Source organism: Sphaerodactylus townsendi, linkage group LG10 (assembly GCF_021028975.2).
Source record: "Sphaerodactylus townsendi isolate TG3544 linkage group LG10, MPM_Stown_v2.3, whole genome shotgun sequence".
Classification (NCBI taxonomy): Eukaryota; Metazoa; Chordata; class Lepidosauria; order Squamata; family Sphaerodactylidae; genus Sphaerodactylus; species Sphaerodactylus townsendi.
Window position 1 is genome coordinate 71,068,552 of NC_059434.1, and position 15,190 is coordinate 71,083,741.

Genomic DNA, 15,190 nt, shown 5'->3' on the forward strand with positions numbered 1-15,190 from the left:
CGGGCGCTGTGCACAGGAAAAGGCAAGCTGAGCAGGGAGCCCAGCAGCAGCAGCAGCACTGAAGATGATGCTGACTTGCTTGGTAAACCTTCAGATGGGGGGTGACTTGTGAGAGATTTACATGCTTAAAAGTTAATTCCCACTTGCACTGGCTTGGAGCTGTTTCTCAGGCTAGCAGCCTACCTCACAGGGTTGGTGTGAGGACACAATTAGGAAAGTGGTGGGGAGAGAGCCATGCCTGTTTTGCTGGGGGGTAGGAGGTGATTTGTGAGAGATGATGCTGACATTTGCTTGGTAAACCTTCAGATGGGGGGTGACTTGTGAGAGATTTACATGCTTAAAAGTTAATTCCCACTTGCACTGGCTTGGAGCTCTTTCTGAGGCTAACAACCTACCTCATAGGGTTGGTGTGAGGACACAATTAAGAAAGAGAGTTGGTGGGGAGAAAGCCATGTATGTTTTGCTGGTGGTGGGAGGTGTTTTGTGAGCTGGTGCAAAAAATCATTGTTTGGTCGTTGTGGGGGAGGGTGGTCGTCCATACCTGGGGTGGGGGTGGGGGGGCACCAAACTCAGATTTTGTCCCCGGGCTCCAGTTTGCCTAGATTCGCCCCTGGTTATGCTCACAATATGGAAGCTACTCCTTCAAGTTTTTCAGGCTCCCTCACAGAAACCCACGATTTGTTCCCATGACAGTACTCCTTTTCCTGAGAAATGGGACATGGAAGGTATGGAAAAGATTGTTACAGCTGTCAGATCTAGATATGATCAGAACAAGGTATTTCACGCAGCAGGCACAGGTATCTATGCATACCACAAAGCTGTAACATTTTTATTCTAAATGTCTTGGTAGACCTTTTCAAAAGGTCTTTACCTTTTCACAAACACCCATTAGGTTGACACCCCATTTATTCCCTTCCAAGAGTAACTGTCCCTTAATGGTGATGAGGTACGTTAAAGACTTCTGGTCTCTCAGAGGTTCAGAGTGTGTTTAAAATTTGGGAGCAGGCTTTAAATTCCCAGAACTGTTGCCTGTCTGGAGAAAGTCACTTAACTTGACAGTGCCCTAGGAAAGAGTATGGGAGGGCAGAAATGTTTGAAAGGTTTTCTTTCTTTCTTTTTTAAAAAAAACCTCAAGATTTGAAGTTAGCTGTGAAATATGATCCCTAACTGACAGCGGAGGGGGAGAAAACGGGCGATTTTAGACTTCTACCCTTGTACTGCTGTTCTGCACTTTCATAGCTGAGAGAAAAGAAAAACAAGCTCTCAGCCCGGCTCCCTAGTGACCCCATGTGTCACTTTGCTGACTGTACTTACTCCTTCAATGTCTTCACCAGTCACCGAAAAGTAACACAGCATTAAGATCATGGGAATAAGGCATTTTTCGGCCAAACAGCATCTCAAAACATTAGTATGAACAACTGAAAAGTTCAAATTAAAAAAAAATAAAACTCTCTTCTAAATTAACAATTGTATTTATTCTTAATTTCTTCTCATCCCCTTTCTTTAGTTGTTCTTAAGTTGCATGCATCGTTCCACATAGAGTTCCAGTTGGCTAGGATGCTTCCTCCCTCTGGTTTTTCCTCAACTTTTCCTATGAAAGCACTAAATTAGAATTTCAGCCTTTTTCCTGAATGTGGAGGTTCATCTGCCAGCTTTAAGATGCCTCTAAAGTGCTTCGGCTTTGCAGAAGCACTACTTCTGAAGGTCTATGTCATTAAAACGGTCATGAACCAAGAATGAGAAGTTTACTTTTTTCATATTTTTCTTTTTTGAACTGCAGATGTTATCAAATACGCTTGAAGATTTGTTTTCCCCAACTGATCTCTCTCTCTCTCTCTCTCTCTCTCTCTCTCTCTCTCTCTCTCTCTCTCTCTCTCATTTGAATGTTTCATCCATAAAGAAACATGAAGCCACCATGGACTTTATGTCAAGAACAAGAGTAGCTACTGTTTCTTCTCTTTGCCATGGTTCTCCTCATGGACCTTTCCTTCCCGTGCTCCTCTTTGCCCTGCTCAGTCCTTCAAGGCTTTGTTTGGGGATCCCCAAATATGACAGTAAAAAAAAACTACTGAATGACAGGAAGCTCTGACCAACAAGGACTGCTTGTCACAAATGTATCTACATTAATGAACCAAATTCTAAACCTAGTTAAGGAATTGTTTTAACCCAACCCCCACCCCCCCCACCCCCCCAAGCCAGTAAAGTGTAGTGGTTAAACAGCTTGGCCATTGAGCTTAATTCTGAAGTCGAGGAATATACTGGCTGGCTGGAACTATGGTCCATCCTTTGGAAAGGACAATTAACTCTTGCTATCATTTAATCAAAAAGCAAATAATTAATTATAATTAAATTTGCAGTTATAATCAGGGCCAGTTTTTATTAGGCATGGCTTTAGACAGCAAATTATGAGCTCCATTAACAGACAGCAAGTTATCAATTATATAATACTGCCTTTTTAGCAGGAAACCAATACATCCTTCTCCATGTTTCCATTTTATTCCATTTTATTCTAACAAAAACAGCCCTGTGAGGTAGATTAGGCTGAGACAGATTATTGCTCCCAGGACACCCAAGGAGCTTCTGTAGCAGGCTAGGGATTAGAACCTGAGTTTCCAACACTGTTGTCCAATACTTTGACCTCTACAGCATGCTTGATATTTCCATTCAGACAGTTGGGTGCATTTACTTAAGTTGTGTTTACCCTGTCTCTTAAAAAGAAATATTTTCCCAGGGTCACTTACAATAAAAGATAACATATAATACAATACAGTTTCAACAATAATAGTGTTAAAAATAAATTGAAAGAGCCAATAAAACAGAAGCAGCAAGTCATAAAATGGCAGGCATACTAAAAAGTAACAGTAACTTTATTTAAAATATTTAACTTGAATAAAAGCTCAGGCATATGAAATAGTTTTGTACTGATCTTAAAACTTAATAAATAAGTTACCAGATATACCCCTCTGGGAAGGGTAGCAGAAAACCAGGATGCTATCAATGAAAAAAAAAACCCTTTTTAGAGGTGACCGGAGCTGTGGCATGTTGTATAAAATAAAGCAAAGTGGTGTGTGATAAGATAGTATTATGGTTGGAATATATTCAGGAATGAAACCAGTTGACAGATCTTTAATACAACCAATGTCAGGTCCGTGTTCCACTGAACAGGTTTGATGGCATGATCAGATCATCTAAAATTTCCAAAAATTGTTCAAAGTCACCCTTACATACAGTGCTGAATTGCAGAAATCAAATCTGGATGTTATCAAGGAATACATCAATATGGCTAGTCTATCCCTGTGCACATCATCTTTTTATCTTAGCATGGCTCAGCTAATCAGTGTGGCATAATGATTAGGGTGCTGGTGTAAGATTGGAATATGCTGCCACAGGAGGTGGTGATGGCCACTAACCTGGATAGCTTTAAAAAGGGCTTGGACAGATTTATGGAGGAGAAATCGATCTATGGCTACCAATCTTGATCCTCCTTGATCTCAGATTGCAAATGCCTTAGCAGACCAGGTGCTCGGGAGCAGCAGCAGCAGAAGGCCATTGCTTTCACATCCTGCACGTGAGCTCCCAAAGGCACCTGGTGGGCCACTGCGAATAGCAGAGAGCTGGACTAGATGGACTGTGGTCTGATCCAGCAGGCTAGTTCTTACGTTCTTAAGATTAGGGAGCCTAGGTTCAGGTTTCCACTCAGCCATAAAACACACTGGATTCTCTCTCAGCCTAACTTCCCTCACAGGATTAGTGTGAGGACAAAATGGAGCAGAGTGTGCCCCCTGTGTACTTTGGAAGAGGGGGGAGGGGTTGGGCTAATGATAATTTATGAAAAGTCAGGATACATTTTCACTAACAAGCAGGATAGAAACATAAGAATCATGTGGTATTTCACATCAATTGTAAAAAGCCTCACTGATGAGAAGGTGTCATTGGGGGAAGGAACATCATCACAACACATTCAGATAGGCTTATATAAATGAGGTGCCAAGAAGAGGACATTCAGGGACTTGCATAACAGAGGGCTTCCTGAAGGTAACAGCTAGGAGATAGAGGACTTCCCCAACCAAAGTTAGGAAGGGAAGAGAAAATTAGGATGGTTAAAGAAAGAGGGAAAACTTCAATTTCTGAATGTCATGGTCATCCTCAAAACAAACCAACAATTAGGTCACAGAGTGTATAGAAAACCACCCCACATAGACCAATATCTACAAAAAAACCCACCAATCACCACCTGCAACAAAAAAGGGAATAGAATAGAATAGAATCTTTATTGGCCAAGTGTGATTGGACACACAAGGAATTTGTCTCCGGTGCATATGCTCTCAGTGTATATAAAAGAAAATACATTTGTCAAGAATCATAAGGTACAGCACTTAATGATTGCCATATAGGTCTAGTAAGCAATCAGGAAACAATCAATAGTAATAAAAACATAAAATGTAAAATCATAAAATAAAATGAAAGTATAATCAAAACAGATCTATGAACTTCACCTTCCCACTGATGAACTGAATCACCTAGACTGGGCTCTGCAGTGGAACAGCTACTCAAGAACAGATATTAGAAGAGCTAATATTAGAAGAGCTAAAAAACAGGACTGAGGAAAAACAGCCCCCCACAGGGACTGTATTTCTACCTTATATCAAGGGAATCACCAATCAAATGGAAAAGCTGATAGAAAAACATAACCTTTAAGCAGTCTTCAGGCCCACCAGAAAAATACAACAAATGCTATGATCAGCAAATAACAAGAGAGACTCCCTTACCTCTGCAGTGATCAATCGCATATCATGCAGCTGTGGACAAGGCTACATAGGGACTATAAAACGCATCATTCTGGCAACAATTAAAGAACATGAAAGGCACTAATGACTACTCTAACCTGAGAAATCAGCAGTGGCCAAACATGCTCTAAACCAAGCCAGATATAGGATCTTATTTGAAATTCTTTACTACAAAGGGAAGCCACTGAAATTCACAAACACTGGGACAGTTTCAATACAAAGGAAGAGAGTTTGCAAAACAACAAAACCTGGCTACCAGTATTAAAAATCAGAGACATTTAAATGCAACTACAAATGAACTCTACCCAGACACATGCAAATACAAAAGCAATTGCAGATGCACATGCAAATGCAACTGTAAATGAACTCCACCCAGGCACATAAACATACACATCCGCTTCACTCCTCCCACACACACACACACACACACACACCTGTGAGCTAGACAAACATATACCCTACCACACAATCACTCTACAATGGGCCACAAAGAGGAACACATCCTACTGTGAAATGCCTCTGAAGATGCCAGCGTGTATAACATTAGGAGCAAAAACTACCAGAACATGACCACACAACCTGGAAAACCCACAACAGCCAGTTCATTCCAGCCACTAAAGCCTTTGACAATACGTTGCCCTCTTTCTCTCTACCACTCAGATAATGCCAAGTTTCTTAGAGGTCCAGTTGGCAGACTTCAGAAAGGGTGAGAGGATGAAGGAAGGTATGAACTGGGCATCCGTGTGATAGGACGTTCATGTAGAGTGCCTTATTCCTAGCATATTTCTGCATGGTAGAGAGAATGAAGGTGTGCATTCACTTACACATCCAGAACCTGAGTTACAGTATCAACTCTGCAATATTACTAGGCACATTCCTCAGCTTTAGGGAAAGGATGCAGTGCACATTTTTAAACTAATTTCTCTTTTGAGGTTATTTTCAACCAGCTTCCTAAAGGTTCCAGTTGATAATCACAGAAAATGAGGTATGAAAGAAGCAGATGTTTTTTATATACAATCATCACTTTCCCATTTATATGACAGGAAACGTTTTGCTTAGCTGTTTTTCATCTGAAGAAGACTGTTTATATTTAACATTTTTTGAAGAAGCAAACTCTGCAAGGTATGTGCTTTGAAGCATTTGAACAAAAACTCTTAGGACTGTTTGAGGTTTGTATTATTGAGTCCCGTAACCAGGATTCCTTTCTCAGCGTAGCTTCAACTCTTCTGCCCTCTTTTGTAATAATAACTCTTTTGTAAAGTATTGAAGCTGTGTCATTTAAATTAATAATTTGGAGTCCCATCAAGACTGTGTCAGTAAAGAGAAACTGAATTTGTAAACCAGAAAGATAATCAACATCACAAATATATGCATAACTACATAGAGCTAAGTCCTACTAAGTTAAGGTGACCAGATGGTCACCTTTGTGAACCGGGACGGGCGGCCGCACACGCAGCCGCAGGAGCGCACGGCCTTCTGGGGCCAGGGCAGGAAACGGGAACGCCCCAGAAGGCCGCGCATATGGCTCCTGGGCGGCCACGCTGAGGCTACCGTGCACTAATTATGCCCAGAAGGCAGCGGCAGCCTTCCAAAAAATCAATCGCTTGAAAAAACCCGTGGGACGCGGGACAAATTGTTTTAAGGCGGGACTGTCCCGCCAAAAGCGGGATGTCTGGTCAGCCTATATTAAGTTCACTGCTGCAAATTGTAAGTCCCCTTCTACATGTAAATATTGCTCACCTTCTGAGAAACCAGAATGACAATGACTTTTGAGAGGCGGATTCCGCTTGGGCCAAAATCAGAGGCGTGAAGGTGGTAAAAACACCATTTTGGGGAAGGACTTCGTACAGCTACTGCTGGTGAAGTGAAGTCGCAATGGCCTATTTTCCCCAAACCGGTATACATCGTTTAGCAAATCTTTTCAAAAATTCCGTTCTGCAACTGGCGCTGAGCGAGCGACCAGGCAGGAGACTCTTCTGTTTTGATGTTTTTTTAAAATTTCCAGCTCACTTCCGCGTAGCCACACAGGCTCACAGGGTCATATCCGGGTCTCACGGGATGTCAGCGTGGCTGTGGGGGTTCATGTGTGCATTCCTGTGTAGCTATGCAGAAATGGACGGCCAACAAAAAAAACCCCTGCTGCGCCTCTGTGCGAAGGCCCTGCAGCCCGGCCGATTTGTATGCCCGGCCATACGAACGCCCCGGGGCAGGTATGTTTCCGTTGACGCTGACTGCAATCCACTGTTTTTAACCTGTGTGGAATCCACTAGAGGCAAAACATAACAATTGTGCACCGCCCAGAGCCCTTCAGGGGAGGGCGGTATATATAACTAATAAATAAATAAAATAAATAAACAATGAAACACACATACCCCCGATTTCTTTTAAGTACATAAATCCTAACCTCACTTGGGACTATAATGTTTACCAGTTTGATAAAATAGGGGAAAGGTGTCTGTCTTTTTCTGATGAAACCCAAATAAGATTTTTACCTATTCTTATTTAAAAGTTAAAGATAATTTCACTTGAAGGGACAACAAAAATTGCTTGTTATGTGAACAAGGCACTGTGGTGGTTATTTCTTTTCTTTATTTGTGGTGATGGTCCATATATGGCCTAGGACTATACATGAACCATCACCATCCCAGTCAGCTGGCTGGAAGGGGACTTATTGGGAATGCAAGGAGGCTACTTTTTGCACAGATACCAGCATCCAGCATTGCCTCTGATCTGCCGATGTCTCTTCCAGTCCATACTGGAAGTGACCTCACTGCTAACATTGCTGCCCAACTGGTATAGGCCTCCCCTTATTGTTGGTAAATCCCTGTGCCCCTTGCCGATGTCCAGGAGGGACCTCGCGACATTAATATGGTGCTTTGTGCTGGAGACGCTACATAGACAAATCTTATCCAGGCAGTGGCCATTCTGAGGAGGGAGTACTGTTTGGCCACTTCACAATCTCATTGCCCCTTCATGCACAGTGTTCAGAGATGGGATCCAGCAGGTTCTCACCAGTTCCCGAGAGTGGGTTACTAATTATTTGTGTGTGCTGAGAGGGGGTTACTAATTGGGCCCGCTTTTCCATCTCCACGCCCTCGCCTCCCCTAGAGGCATACTGCCTTTGAACGTGAAGGTTCCATATAGCAGTTGCGACTAATAATGTAACTCCCTGAACTGGGTTAATCCCTTCCAGGTACTGCAATTCATTGATTCTCAGCCTTTCGTACCTTTTATCTCACCAGTCTCTATCAAAGAACCTGTATGTTTCACCATTACTGTGTTCAGATTTGTGAGTTGGGGCATTTTCTATAATGTGATGATGATTTAGAAATGACCTGGTGCAAAAAAAAAAAAAATTGGGGGTCGTGGTGGGGTGGCTGCTCATGGGGGGCATCCATCTCAGGTTTTGCCCAGGGCTCAGGTTTGCCTAGGTACGCCTCTGCCCCCTTTGCTGAGGGGGGGCTGGCGAGGGAACCTGTTACTAAAATTTTTGGATCCCACCACTGACAGTGTTCCATGAAAGTCTTCATTAGTCCATGCATCTCACAGGAACTTAGGCTGCATCGTTGTGAGATGATTTCTCACACTAAGAATCAGAACTTTGCAGGAAGGAGTGTTACATGGTACAGTTCTCTCTTGCAGGCAAGCCGACATCTGAACAAGGTCACTGAATAAGAAACAGGTTGTTCCTTCGTTTTATCACAATCTTTGAAAAGAAGGCAAAGCCCAAAAGGGAAGTAATAAAAATATATAAAGCAGAATTAACAATGCTTTGCAAATTTTATATTTCACGTTTTAAAACTGAAATATGAAAGGGTTCATTCAAAAGGGGAGCAAAAGAATTTAGATTAAGGAATTAAGGAAGAAGTGGAGCAGAGAAGGATATGGCAGAAGGGGTGGGGTTGAAGGCTTTTGTGAGAATAAATACAAACTGAGCAGGAGACAGAGGAATAAAGAAAGAAGAAAAGATAAACTAATAAATAAGTAGCTGGAAGGGGAAAGGAAGAGGGAGAGGAGGTGTAGGAGGGAGGTGAAGAGCTGCAGAGGCAAGATTCCCCTGTGGCTTGGCGCACAGAGGCTGCAAGGAACACCTCAGGGCTTTCCCCCCACATGACACAGCACTTGGCCAGGCTAGAGTCACTGCACTCGGAGACTGCTGCCCCCTGATGGCCCTTGCCTGCTAGTGGCTTGGTGCTTTCCCTGCTCCCTACTCTCTGTCGGCTTTTGGAGGTGTTCAGCTCTCCCCAGCAGGGTGCCTCTGAATAGAGATAGGTGACTGGGCAGGCTCAGTGGCAGCCATTCAAGAGCCTGGCCAGGCTGGAGCAGCTGCACTCTGCTGCTGCCCTCTTGGTTATGCAGGGACGGAGCAGGCCCTTGCCTGCTTTCGGCTCCACCCCCGCCCCCGCTATCAGCTTTTAGAGGCACTCATCAGCAGGGCACCTCTGACCTCAGGGAGCAGCAGGCGGATGGGCAGCAACTGGAAGCAAAGGTTAGCCAGGACTTTTTACAAAGGGGCAACCAGAGTGCCCCCACTCAAGTGGTGGCCAGAGCATATGCCCTAGCTTGCCCCCAGCCCTCGTTACACATCTGATTGGGCATGAAACACCATAGAGGGACAAATAGTTCCATTTCTTTAGCAAGCACAGTTAGCTAATAGAGCTATGGTATATGAGTTCAAACTATTTTTTCGCCTACGCCTTCAGGAAATGGCATCACATGACATCCCTGTGGAGGTTCTCCTCCTCCAAAATCCACCTTTCCCATGCTCAAGCACTCACATTTTCGGATATTTGTAACCAAAAGTTGGCAGCCCTCCTTTCTACTTATTCTATTTTCTCCAGTAATTACATCTGTAATTTCATCTGAGGGATACCCAAATTACTACAATTGACATTTATTGAGATTAATGGCAGGTACCATGTAAGCCTAATTGGGCTAATGTTAACACCTGAATCATAGCAGTTAGTATATACGGTATTGTTACTGCTTTTGTGGCTTGCGTTTTGTGTTGATTGTAGAATTGTATTTTTGTGGATAAATTTTAATGTTGTTAAATGCTTCATTCTATGAAGTGGGACTTTTTTTTTAAAAAAAATGAACCCATAGCTTTTCTATATATTTCACATAAACTGAAATAGAAAGTGAATTTGGATGTTTTGCTACAAGGAAAACAGCTTTAATAAGACTGGCTCAGATTTCACACATCCCTGAGGGTCTTTTAGTGGACCACCCACACTAGCTTCCTTTTCTATAAAGGGAACATTTAGCTATGCTGGGCTCATAGAAGCTGCAGGTCTTTCCCATACTTGGTATGTCACTAGAAGCTTTCCAGAATTATGATATTATGAAACAGAGCCAATAGAATCAATTATTAAATTGATTATGAAACAAAGCTAATAAACCTCAATCGACTTCTCTTGAAAGTATGATACCGTGTTTCCCCAAAAATAAGACAGTGTCTTATATTAATTTTTGCTCCCAAAGATGCGCTATGTCTTATTTTCAGGGGATGTCTTATTTTTCCGCTCCACAGCTGCATGCTCTGGTGTTCTGTTTGACGGGCATTCTTCCAAACAAAAACTTTGCTACGTCTTACTTTCAGGGGATGGTTTATATTTAGCACTTCAGCAAAACCTCTACTACGTCTTATTCTCAAGGGATGTCTTATTTTCGGGGAAACAGGGTATGTTGTGCCTTCTGTGAACATCAGGATAGCATTGGATGTCATGGACTCCAGGCCATTCTTTATAAAAGTTCAAGAAGAACAAAGGGGAAGTTTATAGAACACCTGCTAAAATATCTGTTTGTCATATCCCAATCTTCCTGAAAGCATAGCTAAGTTTGAGCTTGGACTTATCAGTCCTCTGCGTTGTTGGGGAGGGGGCGTTGTTTGTATTTTTTTTTGTCTGGGCTTAAGTCAAAACATGTCACAAGTCACCATGTATTACTTGCAGATATGTTGAGAGAACAGTGTTCTCATACTTACCCAACTCATCAGGAATTGTGGCTTGGCGGGGAGAGGGGTGTCAGCTTGTAGAATATAGCTTCCAGAGCCTGATTTGGTCTTTTCTATTTAAACAGAAAATCAACCCATGCTGCAAGATGAGCAGAGAGGTTTAATTCAAATCAGGGTCGAGCAAAGCAGAAAACGTCTCATAATAGAGAAAGAAGATATTGTTTCCTTTTCTGCGTTTAGAAAATGGAGGGTTATAAGGTGGATGGATGAGTTCCGCTGCCCTAAGCTGTTGTGACTTTATTACTCACTATGGAAAACAGTGGAAGCAATACCATAAATGAACACGCAAGGCGTTTCATTACTAATTCCAAGTTATGGTTTTTATACAGTGTTTAGCCCTTTTTTTAGCATTCCGGGCCTCAGCAAACTCATGCAATTATTCCTCTACAATTAAGTTTGTTATGACATAACTTTAAATGGAAAGCACATGCTTCTGAGGCCTGGTGTCGAAATTTATGCAAATGTATTAATGCATGCAAATTTGTAATTTCCTGGATTTTGCTCAGAGGTTACTGGCAGTTATTCAGTTGTGGATTTGGTCTGTGCAAATAAGTGACTGATGCTGTTTCTGGCCTGGTTGAAAACAGATGAAGCATTTAACTCATTTTTTATTCTTAACTCTAAAATCCCTCTGAAAGAACGTTTTGAACGCTTGCTTAGAAGTGTATCGGCATCGTGTTTCATAACCTCCTCTAACTTAATTACTTATAAGAGTCACTCAGGTTAGGGAGATCGGGCATTATCCAGTGGCGGTTGCAGTGGAGAAGAATTACCAACTTTCATTCCCTAAGCAGCAATTATGATGTCAAAAAAGCTGAAACAAAAGACCCCACTAGCTGATGCTGACCATATGCATTGTTCCTGCCTGCCTAGTACACTTAGGGTTGCCACTTATGCGTTGGGAAATTCCTGGAGATTATAGGGATGGAGACTTAGAAGGGTGGGATTTGGGGAGGAGAAAGATCTCAGTTTGGTATAATACCATAGAGTCTACCCTCCAAAGCAGCCAGAGAAAACCTGCAAACAAACAGGCAAGGGAAAACTGAAACCGTTCCTGCTTGGCGGCAAAAATGGCTGTCCACCAGCATAATTAATGCTGGTCGATGCATGAGGCCGTTCACACGGTCTCTTGAGGACAGTGCCGAGGCTACTGCAACCCGCACAGGTGGCTCCGCACGGAGCTACCTGTGGGTTGTCCCATTCACCAACCTCTCCTCCCTGCACAGCTCTGGACTGCTTGAGGGACACACCCACATTGTCTTCAAGGGTCAGAGGGCAGCCATCCAGAGCTGCGCAGGGAGGAGAGGTAGGTGAACGGGAGGAGAGGTAGGTGAACGGGAACCAAAAGTGGTGCCCAACAGCGGTGCCCTCACGCCAGTACGCTTTGCATCGCACTGGCAGGAAGACGTTGCTTTTGAAAAAACTCACTCCCTGGTGGTATTGGGGGGGATATCAGAAGATGCGGCGAGGTAGCAAGGATCTCTTTCAGTTCTCAAAGTATTTAAATACAATTCATTATACTTGTAGCTCATTCCACAGCTGATGGGCCGACAGGGACGGCACCTCTCAGTGCCATCCTGTGCCTCCAAAGGGATTTTCTGCAGCACATAAAGGCCAGAAGAAGAAAAACCAACCCGCCACCGACAATCCCCCATATGGGGATTATGGTTGTGTAACTTTGAGAACCCCTGTGCTGGTGCATGGGGGCTGGAAGGGCAATAGAAGCTAAGGCTGGCGCCATCCCTTGGCCTGCCCCTGGAATGCTTACCTCGAGGAACACTGGTGCAGCTTTGGGCACCTGCAGGTCTTGGCAAGGACAGTGGCTTCCTGGTCGGGCTCTGTGGAACCACGCAGCATCTGCCCAAGTTGCCCCTCTGCCAGCGCATTTCATTCTCTATGCTGCAAGGTTATGTTCTTGCTCTCTGAAGTCTGTAGAAACTATAGAGCATATGTTATTAAAGTGTCCCCTTTATGAGGAGGCAAGGAAAAAATGCCTGTCACATCTACTACACAAAATGACATATTGTTCTGATAAAGTTTGTTGTGAAAAACTATTACAAGATAAGAAGGAGAATATTACTAAATGGGTAGCAAAATTCTGTCTATTCATTATGAAAAAGAAAAAAATGATCTGAATATAGATGGATAGTGCTGGAATACGGGAGAGAGATCTGCATTCTTGTTTTGTTTGTAGATATTTTGGAGTTTTGTAATATATCTGGTCATTGACTGTAAATAAAGTCTTCTTCATTCTCTATTTTACATCTGAACAAACTTTTTGTTCCTTTTGAAACATCTTTTTAATAAAGTAGGACCAGATGTTTACTCCTACTGTTGTATAAACCAGCACGGTTATCATTACTAAAGTACGAATAAACTTTGGTTTGCTACCCTAATAGTTATAAAAATTCAGGCGCTGCAGAGGCATTCCATTCCTTAAGTTATCATTCCCCTTGTGATGCTCTATAGCCGTAGATTACCACAAAGAAACACTTTCTGCTGTTCCATGTGATCTACAGTATCACATTATATGCCCTCATAATAAGTTCTTTGCCATCGCAAATCCTTTAACAAATTTCATTTTCTCTAACTCGCCCAGGAAGTGTTATAGTATTAAGGATTTCAATTGCATTAGCAAAGGCTGATAGATTTTGTTTAGTTTTCTTGATACAATGCTGAAGGAATATCCGTTTCCAGCTGTTGAAATTGTACAGCCACCTTTCTGATTTGATCTGACAAGAAGTTTATGTCACTTCCTGAACTGTTATTTCTGAAGCAAATATTGAACAAGGCTAGTGAAAGTGGATACGTGTAAAGCTAGTAGGTCAGCATCACGCACTAAGTTTTTGTTTTGTTTTTGTCTAAGAGTGCAGATTGGCTAAAATATTATGGTTTGGATGTTATACTTTGTCTTCTTGAATTCTTCACCCATTATGGAAGTGGCTCGTCATTGCAGAGAGCATTCCTATCATGGTAGACAGTTTTCACCTTCTTGAAAGACAATGGTTGTGAAGTGCCCATTACTTCAGGAATGTATACACAGTAGTGGAAGACTACCTCCATATATGCATATTTTAATGAATTAAATTTAATTTTAGTAAGTTGATAGAGCATTGAAAAATACTAACATATCATTTAAAGATATGCTCTTTATGACTAACTGGTGCTGCCAAAAATATAAAGAGAATTATAGAAGGTTATATTTTTGTTTTATGAATTAAAATATTTACATCGCACCTTATTCGTCACTCTGAAGAGAGCTGACAGGAGCAAATACATTTAGAAAATGCATGAAACATATGCTAATGCCATGATTGCCAAGCTGTGTGGCACCAGTGTGACATGGAAGATAAAAGGGCTTGGAACAATATTGGAAGGATCCGCCATTCTGTGCTCACTGGGGAAGGGATGCCTCATATTGTGACTTGTTCAGCATGCCATACCTTCACATAGAATCATACCAGCTTGCTCCATTTCCAGGCATACACGGTCATAGTTCAGTATTTGCAGGGAGTCCTTGCGCTCAAACTAGAATGCATATCAAAGTTCAAAGACCTTTATTAGGCATTAAACTAGAATGCATATGTAGGCACCTCCACATGAAAAAGCAGCATTTCCGGTCGTGTGAAAGGCATGCATACAGGTGTACAAGATTAATCTTCACCAGTGTATTATATGGATAATGATTGCTTACAAGGGACATGCAACCGAATTTGCTAGTGCTGTGTGTTATAGATCAGTTCCAGTATTTTTTTTAATGTTGAGGGCTTGCCTTTTTATTTATTGACGTACAGTGCAGACAACTGCATATGACAGAGCATGACAGTCTAAAAAATGTAACTAATTGATGATTTCCTCAATGGCACATTCTGTAACACTCAAGGCAAAATGAAGGGGCATTCTTTGTTTTCATGACTTGCAGGGCTGCCCAAACTATACAATCGTGGACATTCATGTTATGAATATGACCTTGTAGTGCATGTGGCAGGAAGGCTGAAAATAGAACTCCAGCCTATGGCTCATAAACATTAGTTTAGGCAGGGTCAAACTGCATACTGTGTTCCAAGTCTCTTGTAATTACACCTCTAGCATTCATATATAGAAGCGGGACCCCAGTGTGGTTTGGGGCAGGAGTTTTTGAGTAAAACATAGTTTGAGAAATACCAGGTTTTAATAACCGTGGTCTTCAATGTGCAAAGTCTCCAATACTGTAATTTTATTGAGGCCTGTGATATATCAGCCTAAGAGCATGACTAAGATTTGAATAAAATATCTGCATTTTGGGTGCTGCAAACATTTGCTTACAGTACCATTGGTCAGTAAGGGTTGGGCATTCTTCCACATCATGGAAACTTCAAAATGATCAAGGAAATGTTTTGTATGAGTT

General features: G+C 42.2%; 1 protein-coding gene across 2 annotated transcripts in view; it reads left to right on the forward strand.

The window, feature by feature from the left end:
• Window positions 1-15,190, forward strand: part of UNC5C (unc-5 netrin receptor C) — a 368,989-nt gene that overhangs the window by 225,515 nt on the left and 128,284 nt on the right. The window lies entirely within an intron of this gene.